Here is a 15,851-nt window from a genome sequence, read left to right as displayed (position 1 = left end):
TTCGCAGATATGCTGTGGGACTATCTGAATGGGTGCGGGGGGGATGAGCCTTCCGCGGACCCTCGTGTCCGAATCAAATAACATGGGGCAGGCTAAGCTATTCCAGGATAAGCATTCCGAAGGAGAGCGGAGGGGTTCAAGAAGACCCTTCTCGGATATGTCATGGGGCTATCTGAATCAGGATGAGCCATCCACGGACCCTCGTGTCTAAATCAAACATGGGGCAAACTGAGTTGTTCCTGGATGTGCATTCCGAAGGAGAGCGGAGAGGTTCGAGAAGACCTTTTGCGGATATGCTATGGGACTATCCGAATGAGTGCGGAGGGGATGAGCCCTCCGCGGACCCTCGTGTCCGAATCAAACATGGGGCAAGCTGAGCTGTTCCCGGATAAGCATTCTGAAGGAGAGCGGAGGGGTTCGAGAAGACCCTTTGCGGATATGTTGTGGGGCTATCCGAATGAGTGCAGGGGGGATGAGCCCTCCGCAGATCCAATGCTGAGTTCTACGAAAGAGAAATGAAGGGAACGAGACACTCCACGGACATGGTAGCGAGATCTATGAAAGAGAGAAGGTGGCTGAGGTGAGACACTCCGCGGACATGGTAGTGAATTTTGTAGAGGGAAATAGATAGCTGGGTTGAGACACTTCGCTGGCATGAGGATTGAGTTTGAAGAGTGAGAGCGAAGGGGATGAGGCCCTTCGTGGATACGCCAATGAGTTATATGAATGAGAACCGATGGATTGAGATACTTTGCGGACATGATGATTGATGTGGAAGAGTGAGTGCCTAGGGAAAGAGACCCTTCGAGGATTGATATTGAATTCTGTAATGAGAGCTAATAGCAGAAAGAGAATGAGGATTTCGGGTCACGCGATCAAGGACGTTTAGTAAAGAAAACACTGAGAAAGTAAGACTCCTTCAGTCCCAGACTATCGAAAGAGGGATCGCGGAGTAGAGTTTACTTACGACTGACACTCGCGGAACCATTGGAGATTTGCATAAAGAACCATAGCAAAGAGGCTAGAAAGATAGAGAAAGCGTAATCAAGGAAAGGGGCCAGAAGAGATGTAATGCACTTATATATAACAGAAACTTACGAAGATCTGAGATATACATAGTTTATCGGCTGAGGTTGGAGAACTCGGGTAGTGATGAAGGAAGAGCGAGATGAGTGGAGGATTATAATACAATTCGCGGCCAACAAAGTCACAGAGTCAAGAAAGATGAGAGTGCAAAGTTCAAGAGTACGCGGACAAAGAGAATATATAGGGACTGAGTACTTTACAGACATACGATCCAGTAGAAGAGTACATGGATATGAAATGGCACGAAGAGAAGAAGACTGCGTACAGTCTCAGGATACTGCGGATATTTAGAGTTCAGAGAGGGAGACAAGGAAGTTCAAAGACTTCTCGGGTCCGCCGTCGTCATCGCTGTCGAACCCGAGAGGGGGCAAATGTAATAGCTATTTTCATAGATGGACCATAGTATGTATTGGGCCCCAAGAATAGGCCCAATACCATACTATGCCCTATGAAGTGAACCTAAGAGAGGGATATAAAAAGAAAGAGAGGGGAGGAGAGAAGGAGGAGGGAGCTCATAATGGAGGCAGAGAGGGGTGAGGAAAGAGAGGTGAACTACGACGGCTTGATCCCAAAATGGGTACGTAGGCAACCTAATTGGTGCAGCCGATCCAAAATGAAAACCGGAATTCATGTAAAGTTATAGGTCGCGGAATTGGGTGTGACACTACTTACCTTGTTTTGTGTTTCTTTTATAGAACTACATACCTTGTTAGACAGTGGACACCGTAACTTGTGTTTATCCTATCTGTAAGTACAGTGGATGCCAGGTGGCACATTGTTATTGCATGTTATCAGCTTTTCAGTTGATTTCCGTGCAGTTCACGAGCTTACACTGCAAATATGGTCTTCAAATATATAATTACTGAAGAAAACCTAGTATTTTTTCTGTTTTAAAACTATTCCATGCTTCGCCCTTTTTGGCTTTTCTACTCCATTAGATTTTATTTTTGGAGTTTATAACTTTGATTTTTTTTTCCTGTCATGGAATTTACTTTTTCTTGGTTTTGACACAGCTAACTGGATTCATCAATCGGCGCCAACTGATATAACGAATTTTCATATTTGTATAGGTCTTTCTCTTCTCTTTAATGTTCTTCATCATATTTCTCGAACTCATCAGATATGGATATGGGAAAGGAAATAATGGTTGAAAAATGAAATGGATAATATAAAGGCTCAATGGAGAAAACTATGGGAAATATATATATTTTTGGGTTTGTATATTTTTTTATTTGGCTATATCGGTCCAAAGAATGCCTAAATTCTCGCCTAGGATATGGTATAGTGATCAAACAAGTGGAGGTGTGATTTATTTCTACTTGGAGTTGCTTCATCCTTAGGTCATTACTCATATACACTTATGTTGAGGCTTTTTGGCTAGATTCTCACTGGATTTGGAAATTAAGTATTCTAACCATGGGTCAAAAAAAACTTACTGCTATGTACAACCAATGACACTTATTGCATGAATATTCGTGAAAAGATGTAAAAACTATTGCGTACGTATTAACATAAGTTTCTAAGAACCAATCCTAATTCTAATGTTAATGTAAGATTTCTAGACAATTTTCATCATATAAAAGGAAACAAGACCTTTATTATACAACTAACTAATTTTCATCATATGACTAACTAATTTTTGAATTTTTGAATTTTTTTAAAAAGAAAAATAAATAACCTAACAGTGCCTAATTTTTGCAAAATGTTTCCCCAAAACAAATGGATGTTTTGTCGTCCTCAAAGTATCAAGAAAGATAGGGAAAGAAATTACCTGAGAAACATGAGCAAAAATTCGGTTGAAAAAATTACAGCATGAAACAAGAAAATTGAAAATAGGAAACCAATCAAAGAAAACAACCAAAATACACACATATATAGACATAATAATTTAGGTCGTTTATAGTCAGATTCCTAAGACTTTTATCAAGCATAAGGGGCATTTGCACCCAGATGGTAGAATGATTTAGCAAATACAGATTATTCGCTAATATGTTGAACAAATAAACTCGCGTAGTCGTTGATAAACATTACCTTATCACCCATCAGGTACTAAATTGGAATACACGAGTTATTTGGACGAAGGAACCGACGCTTACAACTATCTCTCCAAATAGAAGGGCGCGGTTACATTATTGTGGCATTACTTGAATACAACGAAAAATAAATGAGTCGTTTAAAGTCAGATACTCAAGACTTTATGTTGGGTCTTTTTGAGTCAGATTCCCAAGACTAGATACGTGGGGTCTTTTTATGTCAGATTTTCCAAGACTATGCACACCCCCAAACAGGATGAAACCGGGGTGGCATGTTTCTTGATCAACTATTAGGTAATAGTTGAAAGATTTGGGGGTTTAGAGAGTACCCCCACAAAATGGTATTTTTACATACCCATGTCGAGATAGAAAATAAAAAATGCATCAGAAATTGTCCTTCATGAAGCTTAGATATGTAAAATAGGACAAGTAGCATTTTGAAGATGTTCAGTTGAAAGATTAGTCTTAACTACGGGAATGATTGAATTGTCTCTTGTATGCAGGGTAAAGGTTCGTTACTTTTAGGTTAGTCTACATTTTGATTTACCATGATGGTAAAAAACATTTCCATGTAGTAGATTTCTTAAAAGTATGTTTCAGGTACCCGATATAAATGCATGTGTTTAAAGTTGATCATGTTTGCAAAATTATTAAGCATTCATAAAATTTGAATTCTAATCATACTTGCTAAGCATACGTTCTAAACATGGATTAACGTTAAACCACGATTCGAAACATACTATCATATCATTTCCAAAAGATTAAAATTGATTTTTGTTCAAGTAACCTAATCATGCTTGGAAATTGCATATAACCCTTTGATAGGAAATTCAATGAGAGATAAAAGAAAACGTACCTTCCCAAGTTGTGCTTACACGCACTTGGGGTTGAAGATGACTTGAGTGGTCATTGACCTGTGGATAGGTCGGGGTCAATGTCACTCGCCTAATTTAGAAAATTATTTACAAACATATCTAAGCCCACAAACCAGACCGAAAATGGTGATACAAGGCCAATAAGTTAGAGAGTTTGCTTTCGAGGGTTTGATTACACAAATATATTTAAAAAAATAAACTAAAATTATACAACACAATTAATTAGTTTTTTTTTTTTAGCTAAAAATTAAATGTGTGGTGCTTAGACGATGGAATCAGAGTCCACAATTTGTATGCATTCAGCATAATCAAGCGTGGGAGTCGGCGTTTAAGGATACGTGCAAGGCATTGGTTTGTTGTACAAAAGTCTAAAATCTTAAGTCCAATTCCTCAAGTCCGTAAGGTTTAAGTCCAAAGGTTCTTAAGTCTTGAACACACAATTTTTTATTTTTTTATTTTTGTATTTTAATTTTATTTATTATTATTTTTTTTATTATACATAATTAAAACAATTTCTTACATGTGAAAGATAAAAGATAGGTGTGAGGGGGGTACTTTTCTGCAATTTCCTCTCACATCAAATCCTTGTTGCCAGACCTTGGAATCCTCAAGTTTTGTCTCCTAGCCTCCTAGCTATTCGAATGCTACAACCACTTCACTTACAAACAACTAACACACAACATTAGGCAGGAGCACGTTCAAGACATTACTCCACCTCACAAGGCATTACACTTGGCAGTAGCACACTCACTGCACCTCGGTCCTCGGCACAGCCATCACTCCATTCACCGACTGCACACCCTTACAACTCACGAAACACAACACATTTTTATTTATTTTTACAGAACTCACTAAACACAAGACACAGAACTCAGTAGGTTAACAAGCAGGACATCGAGCAGGAGGTAGGCAACGCATAGAAACAATAGCTACAAGCCAACACCTCTTACTCAACTCACCTCCTTTATCAACAGTCAACATCGTCACCATTAATGGTGGAATTCGAGCTAAACAAGCCGAGTTTTACCATGCTCAAGTTCGGCTCGCTAATTACACGAGCTTTAAATTGAACTCGAGCTTGGCTCATATAGTAAACGAGCGAGCTCGAGCCGAGCTTAAACGAGCCAAGCCTAAGCCGAGCTCCGAGCCCTCGGTTATTTTACACTATAAATATGTTATTTGAACTAAACGAGCCGAGCTTCATCAAGCTCATTTGTTACACGAGCTTTTATTTGAGCTCGAGTTCGGCTCATATAGTAAACGAGCGAGCTCGAGCCGAACTTAAACGAGCCAAGCCCAAGCCGAGCTCCGAGCCCTCGGCTCAAATTCCACCCTTAGTCACCATCATAGCACCAAGCAACATTATATTAGTTAACCCTTTTACTTTAGCGTAGCCACAGCTACAACAAAGCACTAATCAGCTCCTCAATCACCACCACTTGTTACTAAACCGATCTTCGCAGAACCTACAAAATTATCGAAGCAAAAGATTAGTATTTATGCAAACGCGATTGAATGTGAGGGAGAGAAGATGGACGCAGAGAAGAAGAGAGAATGGAGAAGAAGGAAACGCAGACGCAGACGTAGAGAAGAAAGAAGGAGAGAAAAAAAAAAAAGTAAGAAAAATAAAGGGGTTAGCTCATTTTTTTTTTAATAATGGATGGAAAAAGAAAAATTGTGTGGTGAGAATAGAAATGAATTTGTGGTTTTTGTTGTGACCAAATTAATTTATTATGCAAATTTTATTGAAAATGCATCGGCGCCATTGATCTGTCTGTAAAACAGTGGTCGGGTTTGTCATTTCGTTCGCATTTCAATAAAATTGCAAAACGTTATTTATAAACAAAACTAATCTGATCACGTGAATTTATGTGAGAAAATAATGAAAATAAAATAAAATAGACTTTGATTTCGGAGATAGAAAATCCATTTAAGCGAATCTTATCTCCATTAAAAGAGTTAGTCTCGATTTTTTTATCCCTAATAACGACTCTTTATCTCTGAACGAGCGTTATTAGCGCGTGGAATCGATTCAGAACCCCATCTCTGAGTGAACTTACTCGATTCTTAATCATTATAATTATCAAAACACCCTCCCTAACGAAGATAATCCTCACTCGGGCAAAGTTTCTGCTCTGAGATCACAGAACTAAAGTGTTATTCTAATTAACAGAAAATAAAACTGAATTAAAAATATTTTAATTAAAAATTGGAAATTAAATTCTTCATTACATTAGAAAAGCAGTAAACTACTCTACTCCTATGATTGAATGTTAACCATTCAATGAGACAAACTAAAACTATACCTTTCTATTTATAGATTTTTTGACGGTTTAGATTCAATTCATATAATCTAAATCTAACGGTTACAAATAAAATATAGGGCTATTTAGCTTTTGGGCCACTTTTTAATTGGATAATTTGCAGTTGGTCACCAATTGATCGTTTATTTGCGTTTGGGCCAAAATTGACCATTGACTTTGAGTTGACCGTCTTGTTCCATCTATAATTTCCTAAAAATGGCTAAAATGTCATGCGCATACCATACACATGACTTGACTTGTGGACCAAACGCAAATATTACTATTAATAGTATGACCAAATACTAAAAATTCTAAGTAATAGTTAAACACACAAAATCTAAGATTTGATTCAATGGCCATATATATAAGAATTTTTTTGTGACCACAACTTAACCAACTTACATCATGCATCTAAGGCAAGTTAATTAAAAAAATTATCAAAAAAATAATAATAATAATTAACATACACACGCAAATACGACCCAAAAGTGATGGGTGGAAGAAAAACAAAATGCATATTATTAATTTTTGCATAATTGTACAAATAGTCTCGATCATTGCACAAATTTTTTTGTAGTAGGAGAAAAACAAAACTTCACGAATATTAATATGAACACATTTGAGGTTGTCATAATTCAATTGCTATACTTAGAGGTTAGAAGGTGTTTGCTTTTTATTAGTTTTTATACTAAAATAATTGTAAGATATTGTTCAAATTGGACTATCACAAGCCTAAATTTGAACAAGATTCTTACATCTATATAAAGATGACCGATTTCAGAACACCTCGTACGATTTATTACCAGTGTTAGTCATGGGGTTGAGCAATCTATTGTTGATTCGATTGCTATCATTAGGTATAAATTAGAATATAATACATGTTTGTAAAAGAGATCGAGTGGATATTTGAGTGGCCAGTTTATCCAATTAGAGAGTTTTAACTTTCAAGGAGGCGGTGGTGAACTTATGCTAATGGGAGAGGTGGAAGAATAGAAGGGTATAATAGATAATATAATTTTTTAAGGGTGAGTTTATAAACGTAACAAGGAGAATATTAACACTCTAAAATTATTGTTTAATGGTACCAAAAACATAAAATTGTACACCCCAATTAGCAGCTAATTTTATATCAATTTAGAGTTGGTTATTGTATTTAAGGTCAATTATCAATTACATGAAAGATGCATCATAATTAGAGCATACAATCGGAATTAGAACAAATTTAGGCCTTTTATTAAATGCCCAAGTCTTATCTCAAAATTAGGGTTTGGCCCCAAAGTTTAAATGTAAATTAGAGTTTGGTCCTAAGGGTAAATGTGTCAATATATAAAATATGGATGGGTAACTGTCAATTTTGGCCTAAATGCAAATAAACAATTAATTGGTGACCAACTGCAAATTATCCAATTAAAAAGTGACCCAAAAGCTAAATAGCCCTAAAATATAATATCCCAGGGAATAATTTAGAAATATTCTCTAGAATAGTAATGGGCTTTGGCTTTATCTTCATATTCCAAACTGTACGACCATTTTTTAGAAGCTAGATACCGTTACGTAGAGTTTTTTGCGCTGATCATTTTAGCTGGTCAAATACTTGAATCAGAGTTAGGAGACGGAAGATATCGCCGTTTGAAATTTTCTCCTGACTTTCGGGCTGATTTATGTCAGTTTGACCAAGTTTTTTATCCGAAAATCTCTTCTTTAGCTGGCTTAGGGACTCAAGTTTGGATTCTTCAACTTGTTTCATAGTTCTCTGAGTCCATGAGCTTTGATACCAGTTTGGAACTTTAAATGAGCTGATACTGAAGATTTTAAGTCCAAGCTTTATTCGACTGTATTTCTTGCTAAAACGCAGGTTTTGTGTGTATTTTATCGTTGTCTGTTGAAACCTATGAAAACATGAAAATACAATTAATTTACATTTTTTAAACACATAATTAACCCAAATGTAATGTCTCTACGGGGTTTAAAATACAGTTTTTGGTACTTATCAAGTTTAAAACACAGTTTTTGGTACTTATTAGATAGTAGAAAGAAAGTAGTAGAGATAACCCATGTATCTTTATTAGAAGTCGCTTCGTCCATGTCAGAGCGTGCACGCCCTCTACTATAGTACAATTAGAGCGCCTGCGCCTGATCTTCCAGTAAACTACTCTTGCCGCTTGTACAGTTTGTTTCCTATTTGTTTTAGGATTTCTATTAACGTAGATAGCAACAATATGTACGGATTAGGTACTTGTAAACTCTATATAATCAAGTGTGTAAACAGTAGAAAACAATCAAGTAAATATTCTCTCAAATCTATCTCTCTCTAATTTATCATAGTATCAGCCTAACTTCAATCCTAACCTTAGCCGCTCAAAGCTTCTGCTCTCTCTCCATTCTTGATGTCCGAACCCAACATCATCAACAATATAATGACTCTCCTCTGGGATCCGATGATCCTTTCTTTATGCACCATTCTGATAGCCCTACAGCTGTTCTCGTCTATCCTCTATTATCTGGTGACAATTATCCGACATAGATGCGTCTATCTCTAGAGCACTTCGAGCAAAGAATAAATTTGGTTTTGTCAATGGCTCCGTCACACCTCCCACTACTCCCAAAGAGAAAGCCAAGTGGTCGCGATGTGATGATCTCATTGCTTCATGGATTCTTAATTCTGTTACTCCAGATATCCGTGGAAGCATCCTCTATGCCGACTCTGCATCCAAAATCTAGAAAGATCTAGGTGACTGTTTCTCCCAAACTAATGCACCCAAGATCTTTCAACTTAAGGATTCTGTCACTCTTCTCAAACAAGACAACCGTCCGGTATCTGTTTACTTCACTTTGCTTAAATCTTTATGGGATGAATTAAGTTCTTTGTCTACTATGCCTGCTTGTACTTGTGGTCATGCATCTATTTTTGCCAAAGAGATTGAAGATGGTCGTTCTATAAAATTTATGCAAGTCCTAGATGCTCATTTTCAATCCATTCGCAGTCAAATTCACTTAATAGATCATTTTCCTCGTATGTCCAAGATTTATTCTTTAATCCGACAGGAAGAGAAAAACAAGAGATCCATGCACTATCTCTTCCTTCTACTCCAGACGCTGCTGCCCTAAGTACCCACTTTAAAAAGCCCAATTGGGCTTCTTCTTCAAAACCAGGCCCATTCAAACCTCAGCAAAGCAACAATGGTTCGCAACAGCCTAGAGCGTGCGCGCCCTCAGATCCAGTGCAAACAGAGGGTGCCCGTGCCTTCTCCTCATGTCTGTTTTGCAATTATTGTAACAGAGTTGGACATCATATTGGTACATGTTTTAAACTGCACGGTTATCCCCCCAAGCCTACTCAAGCCAATTCAGTTGCTACGGACTCCACTTCTCCTGTTTTTTCCACAGAACAATACAACCAACTTCTCAATTTGCTCGATTCAGGTAACACCACTTCACAAGCAAACCTAACATGTATTTCTATCTCGTGTTTTTCTAAATCCATATGGATCATCGACTCTGGTGCTACTAATCATGTTTGTTCATCGTTACATCTGTTTTCTCATTATCATATTTGTTTAACACATTCTACTCTTAAACTTCCGGATGGAACAAACCATTTAATCACTCATGTTGGTAGTGTTATTCTCTCTCCTCTATTGCATCTTGACAACGTTCTGTTTGTTCCCACTTTTCATTTTAATATACTTTCCATTAGTGAACTAGTCAAGTCTCACCCTATCTCTGTCACATTCACTAATGATTCTTGCCTTTTTCAAGATCAGTTATCGAAGAAGAAAATTGGATTGGGACGACTTAATGGGAGACTCTACCATCTTCAACTAGCTTCCGTTTGCTCATCCCACAACTCCACCACCAATCATTTATGGCATTATCACTTAGAACATCTCTCTTCCACTCCCTTGCAGATTTTAGCTAAGTAGTTTCATTTTATTTCTAGTTCCAATAATGCTACTTGCCATATATGCATGTCCGCAAGCTAAGCAAACACATTTATCTTTTTCTCATAGTTCAATAAAAACTATTAGACCTTTTCAAATGATTCATTGTGATATTTGGGGTCCCTTTTATTTACCATCCTATTCCAATACTCGTTTTTTCTTAACTATTGTCGATGATTTTAGTCGTGCTACATGGATTTATCTTATCACTGTCAAATCTGAAACTGCCCTGCATTTACAATCCTTTTTTGTCATGGTTCATACTCAATTTCATTCTACAATACATTCGCTCATATCTGGCCATGGCAACATTGATGACCATTTTCATGAAATCCAAGTCCTTCGATCAGACAATGGATCTGAATTTATATCCCATAATATGCAACAATTTTTTTCCAAACATGGGGTTATCCACCAATGTAGTTGCATTCCTACTCCCCAATAAAACATTGTTGTTGAAAGAAAACATTGTCACTTACTCAACGTTGCACGAGTATTATGTTTTCAAGCTCATCTCACGTTATCTTTCTGGGGTGAATACATTCTCACCACAGGCTATCTCATTAACAAAAGTCCTAGCCCTTTGTTAAATGGCAAATCACCTCATGAGCTTTTGTTTACAACACCTCCCACTATTGCCCATCTTCGTGTTTTTTGTTGTTTATATTTTGCTCACAACACTTCCATTAAAAATAAGTTTGATCACCGAGGTAAACCTGACATCTTCATTGGTTATCCTTATGCTCAAAAAGGCTATCGCATTTATGATATATCTTCCAAAAAAAAATTTACTTCCCGTGACATGATTTTCCATGAGAATGTATTCCCTTATCAACATTTATCTTCTTCACCATCACATCTACCTGTTTATCCATTACCCATCCCCGACAATGAAACTTTCGACATTCAATCTTCTCCTGTAGCTCCAGCAGTCAGAGTGTGCACGCCTTCTGATCCAATGCAAATCGAGCCCGCCCGCATCCTCCCTCCTGTCAATCTTCCACCACAGTCAGCTTCGTCACCTGCAATTTTGGAAACCCCTCAGGCACCACAACTCAACCCTCCTACCTCACCTCAATCTACTAGAGTGTGAAACCCCACATCACTTCTCATCAAAGATTATCACTGCCCTACTCTCACCAAGGCACCTACAGTCTCTTGTTCGACTAACTTACGGTCTTCCACTCCATATCATATGGCTTTCTATGTTTCTGACACTAATTTTTCTACTTGTCATAAAGTTTTTTTGTCTAAAGTGTATTCTTCAGTTGTTCCTACAGCTTTTTCTCAAGCTATCAAAATTCCTGAATTGAGAGCTGCTATGGTTACTGAAATTGTAGCTTTGGAACAGAATAACACATGGACTATTGTTCTGTTATCCCCTCATCATAAGCATATTGGTTGTAAATGGGTTTTCAAGATTAAATATCATTCAGATGGCTCTATTGAGCGTTACAAAGCTCGTCTTGTTGCCAAGGGTTACAATCAGATTGAAGGACAAGACTATCATGACACTTTTGCACTAATTGCTAAGTTAGTCATTATTCAATTACTTCTCTCCATTGCTGCTATCAGACATTGGTCCCTTCATCAGCTGGATGTCTACAATGCCTTTCTCCAAGGCGATTTGGATGAAACTGTCTAGATGACCTTACCTCCTGGCTCCGCCAAACAGAGGGAGCATAGGATCTGTCGCCTCAATAAATCCTTATATGGACTCAAACAGGCTTCTCTGTAATGGTTTGCCAAACTATCTACCACTCTTGTCACTATCGGCTTCACTCAGTCTAAGTCTGATTATTCTCTGTTCAGTAATATTTATGGTTCTAATTCTATATTTGTTCTTGTTTATATGGACGACATTCTAATCACCGGCAACAATCCATCTCTCATTCAGAACTTGAAGCAATTTTTAGAAGCAACGTTCTATATCAAGGACTTAGGACGTCTTAAATATTTCTTGGGTATTAAGGTAGCTCAATCCAAAGAAGGATTATTTCTTATACAACACAAATGTCTTTTGGACATTCTGTCTAATTGTGGTACCACTAGTGGTCATATTTCTGAGTTCCTTATGGAACAAAACATCAACCTCAATACCAATGATAGCACATTACTTCAAGATCCTACTGTCTATCGTCGCTTGATTGGGCGTCTCCTATATCTCACAGTTACACGACCAAATATCACTTATTTTGTTCATTATCTCAATTATTTCATGCAGTCCCCACGGACTCCACATCTAGATACTGCTCATCGTATACTCCGTAACCTTAAAGGTTTGATCAACAAAGGGATTCTCTTATCCGCTACTAGTTCTTTACACATCTCTGCCTTCTGTGACTCTAATTGGGTTGGCTGGCCTATCACTCGTCGTTCTACTAGTGGTTATTGCACTTTTCTTGGTTCTAGCCCTATCTCTTAGAAAACAAAGAAATAGAGCACTGTATCCCGTTCTTCTGTTGAAGCCGAATATCGATCCATGCAGGCTACCCTTGCATGTGAACTTCAATGGTTGAAGTATCTTCTACATGACTTAGGCATCTCTCACCCCTCTCCAATGACTATGTTCTGCGACAATTAGGCCACCCTCCATATCTTTCAAAATCCAGTTTTCCATGAACGAACGAAGCACATCGAATTGGACTGTTATTTCTTACGCGACAAGATACATGCCAAGTTACTCTCTCCTAAGTTCGTTCCTTCCTCAGCTCAAGTTGTTGACACCATCACCAAACCTCTCAGCAAGGACACCTTCCTCAGATTAATTCGCAAGTTGGGTGTTCTTGACATTCACTCTCCAACTTGAGGGGAAGTATTTAGAAGTAGCTTCGTCCATGTCAGAGCGCGCACGCCCTCTACTATTGTACAATTAGAGCACGCCCGCGCCTGATCTTCCAGTAAACTACTCTCGCCGCTTGTACAGTTTGTTTCTTATTTGTTTTAGGATTTCTATTAACGTAGATAGCAACAATATGTACATATTAGGAACTTGTAAACTCTATATAAACAAATATGTAAACAGTAGAAAACAATCAAGTAAATATTCTATCAAATCTATCTCTCTCTCTCTCTAATTTATCAATCTTTGTTAATGGTGATGAAGGGTGGCGGAGTGGTGAAAGACTTGTGCTGGGAAATAATGAAGGAGAAATTAAATGAGATATGGTGGAGGACCTTTTCTTTTTTTTTTTAGTGTGTGTGTGTGGGGAGGTGGCGGTGGCGGCTGTGCCCTAGTATTAGGTTAGGAGTTAGAACGTGAGCTTCTTTTGCTTTTTGCTTTTAGTATATATATACTTTTACATTAAATGAAATATGGACACTGTACTATATTACTAAGGTTAAGGTTGGGTCGGTTACTTTCGGGTATCACAATTATAAACCGTGGGCCGAACCGACCCTATGTTGGTTTTACCATATTTCAAACCGATCTTAATAAATAACCGACCCATATGGCACGGTTCGGATTGGGTCGGGTGGTTCTGTCGGGTACGGCGGATTTTTGCACACCCATACATGTAATATTACGAAGAAGCAATACAGGAAAATGGTACCAAAATCTCTACTACTTTAAAAATTGTGACCCTTAATTACCTATATATAATCTTGCAATATTACGTGAAATATATTATTTTATATAACTCTTCAACCATTTTATTTGACGGAATTGCCTTTCCTCTCTTGATTAAATTAAATAAAAAAAATAAAAATTGAGATTTAACATACTTTTCCGAACATGTAGCCCACGTGTATTTTTTAACAAATATAAATAAATTTATTTTTTAGCTAAGTTGAATTGCCCCTATACTTTTGTTTATATAGGGTCCTACTATTAACACTCCCCAAAGTCTGGGGTTTGTACTTGTATTGGGCACAACACACCAAATCAAACACCCCCAACCAAAGAACCGAGAAACCTAGAAAGTGGAAAAACCAGTTATGTACCAGTCTTCGTTTCTAATCCTTCGTCTCTTTCACCTATAATTTCTAAGTTACACCACCACATTGCACCTAAATTCACCCCATTCCAGACCGTATTCTTCAACATTCTCAAATTGCACTAAAAAAATTGAATTCTCTTGCAAACCACATCTTCCAATTGCACGTTTCAACACCTTGGAGGGTGCCCAACAAAATATATGTTTTTAAGGTCAATGACAAACTTGTAATAAATTCTTTTTTTTTTTTTTTTTTTTTTTTTTGGTCTGCCTAACACGAAATGGAAGGTGCATATAGGGGTGGGCAATGGGCCGGGTTGGCCTAGCCCAGCCCTAAACATTTAAAGCCTTTCAGATATTAAAGTCGGGTTAGCCCGACTCTAAAGTTAACATAGAGTCGGCCTGGCCCGGGTCACAAGTCTAAATCTCAAGCCCTGACCCTAAGCCCTCTTTAAAGGCTTTAGGGTCGCGCCTATATATTTTCTTCTTTTTACTACATCAGTTTAGGCTAATACTCATTATTCTTCATGGTTGCTAGGTTGACAAGTTTTTGTTATATACGACAAGTTATTGGAAATACTCTTGGGAGTAAGTGATAAATTACAAAGGACAATGTTATTTTAATTGAAAATATTTAACAAAGAATTGGACAATTATGGTATGTGTATTTATAGTAAAAGTGTAAAACTATAACTAAGGCTGATAAGGGCTGAATTAGGGTTGGGCCTATGTTTTAGAACCTTAGCCCTAGCCCTGCCCTAGAAAGCTTTAGGTCTGGGTCAGCCCTGCCCTAAACTTTGTGAGGACTTTAGGTGTGAGAGCTTTATAGGGCTTAGGGGTTGGGTCGATCAGGGCCGAGTTAGGGTCGTTAGGGCCAAATTCCCACCCCTAGGTGCATGTAGCGATAGCCATATATAATACCGCTTTTCATTTTGAGTGTATATAACACCCATAACATATAAGGGCCACACTAGGCCCAGGGCCCAACTTATCTTGGGCTAGCCCTCACAGAATCCATTGGAACATTCCATCATGTTCATTCTCAGGTGCCTTCGAGAAGCATGAGAAACTCTTGCTACAAGTCGAAACTTAAACGAAAAAAAAACTATGATGAAAAAACGTGGAAATATTCAAATACTGTACCATTTTGTACTGTTCGTGGCAGGCTGACTTGGTTGTTCGTGCTACAACCAGTTAGCCACATAGTAAATTAGTAACCAAGTTCTATGCCATGAAGTCCACACACAGGAATGATCATCTCAAAAATTGTCTTGAGAGATCATTTCCAACAAGTCTATTTCTTTCTTAACCTCCAATTGTGGCAAGGGAGCTGCACCGAGTGGCATCACAGTGTCGAGGTTTAAGTCATGGAGAGCTGGAGGACATGCCATGTCCTCGTCGAAGAATGACATGTCAAAGTCATAGAGGACGAAGTCAGGGATTGCTATCTCACTACAGTTGTCATTGGAGTCTGGTGGTTGGTTATTTTTGGAGTCCAATGAGCCTAGCTGCTCCTGTATTGGTTTTATAGTATCGTTCAAAGGGAAGGCAGAGCTGATGCGTCTTCGGAATGGACCACGGGCAGCTTCCGGTCCTATACATTTTATATAGTTTTGAAGGATGGAACTGCTTGTGTACTTGGAACTTCTGCGCCGCCTTCGCCTTGCAAATTGCT

Source organism: Coptis chinensis, chromosome 1 (genome assembly GCF_015680905.1).
Source record: "Coptis chinensis isolate HL-2020 chromosome 1, ASM1568090v1, whole genome shotgun sequence".
Taxonomy (NCBI): domain Eukaryota; kingdom Viridiplantae; phylum Streptophyta; class Magnoliopsida; order Ranunculales; family Ranunculaceae; genus Coptis; species Coptis chinensis.
Note: the sequence above shows the minus strand (reverse complement) of the source record.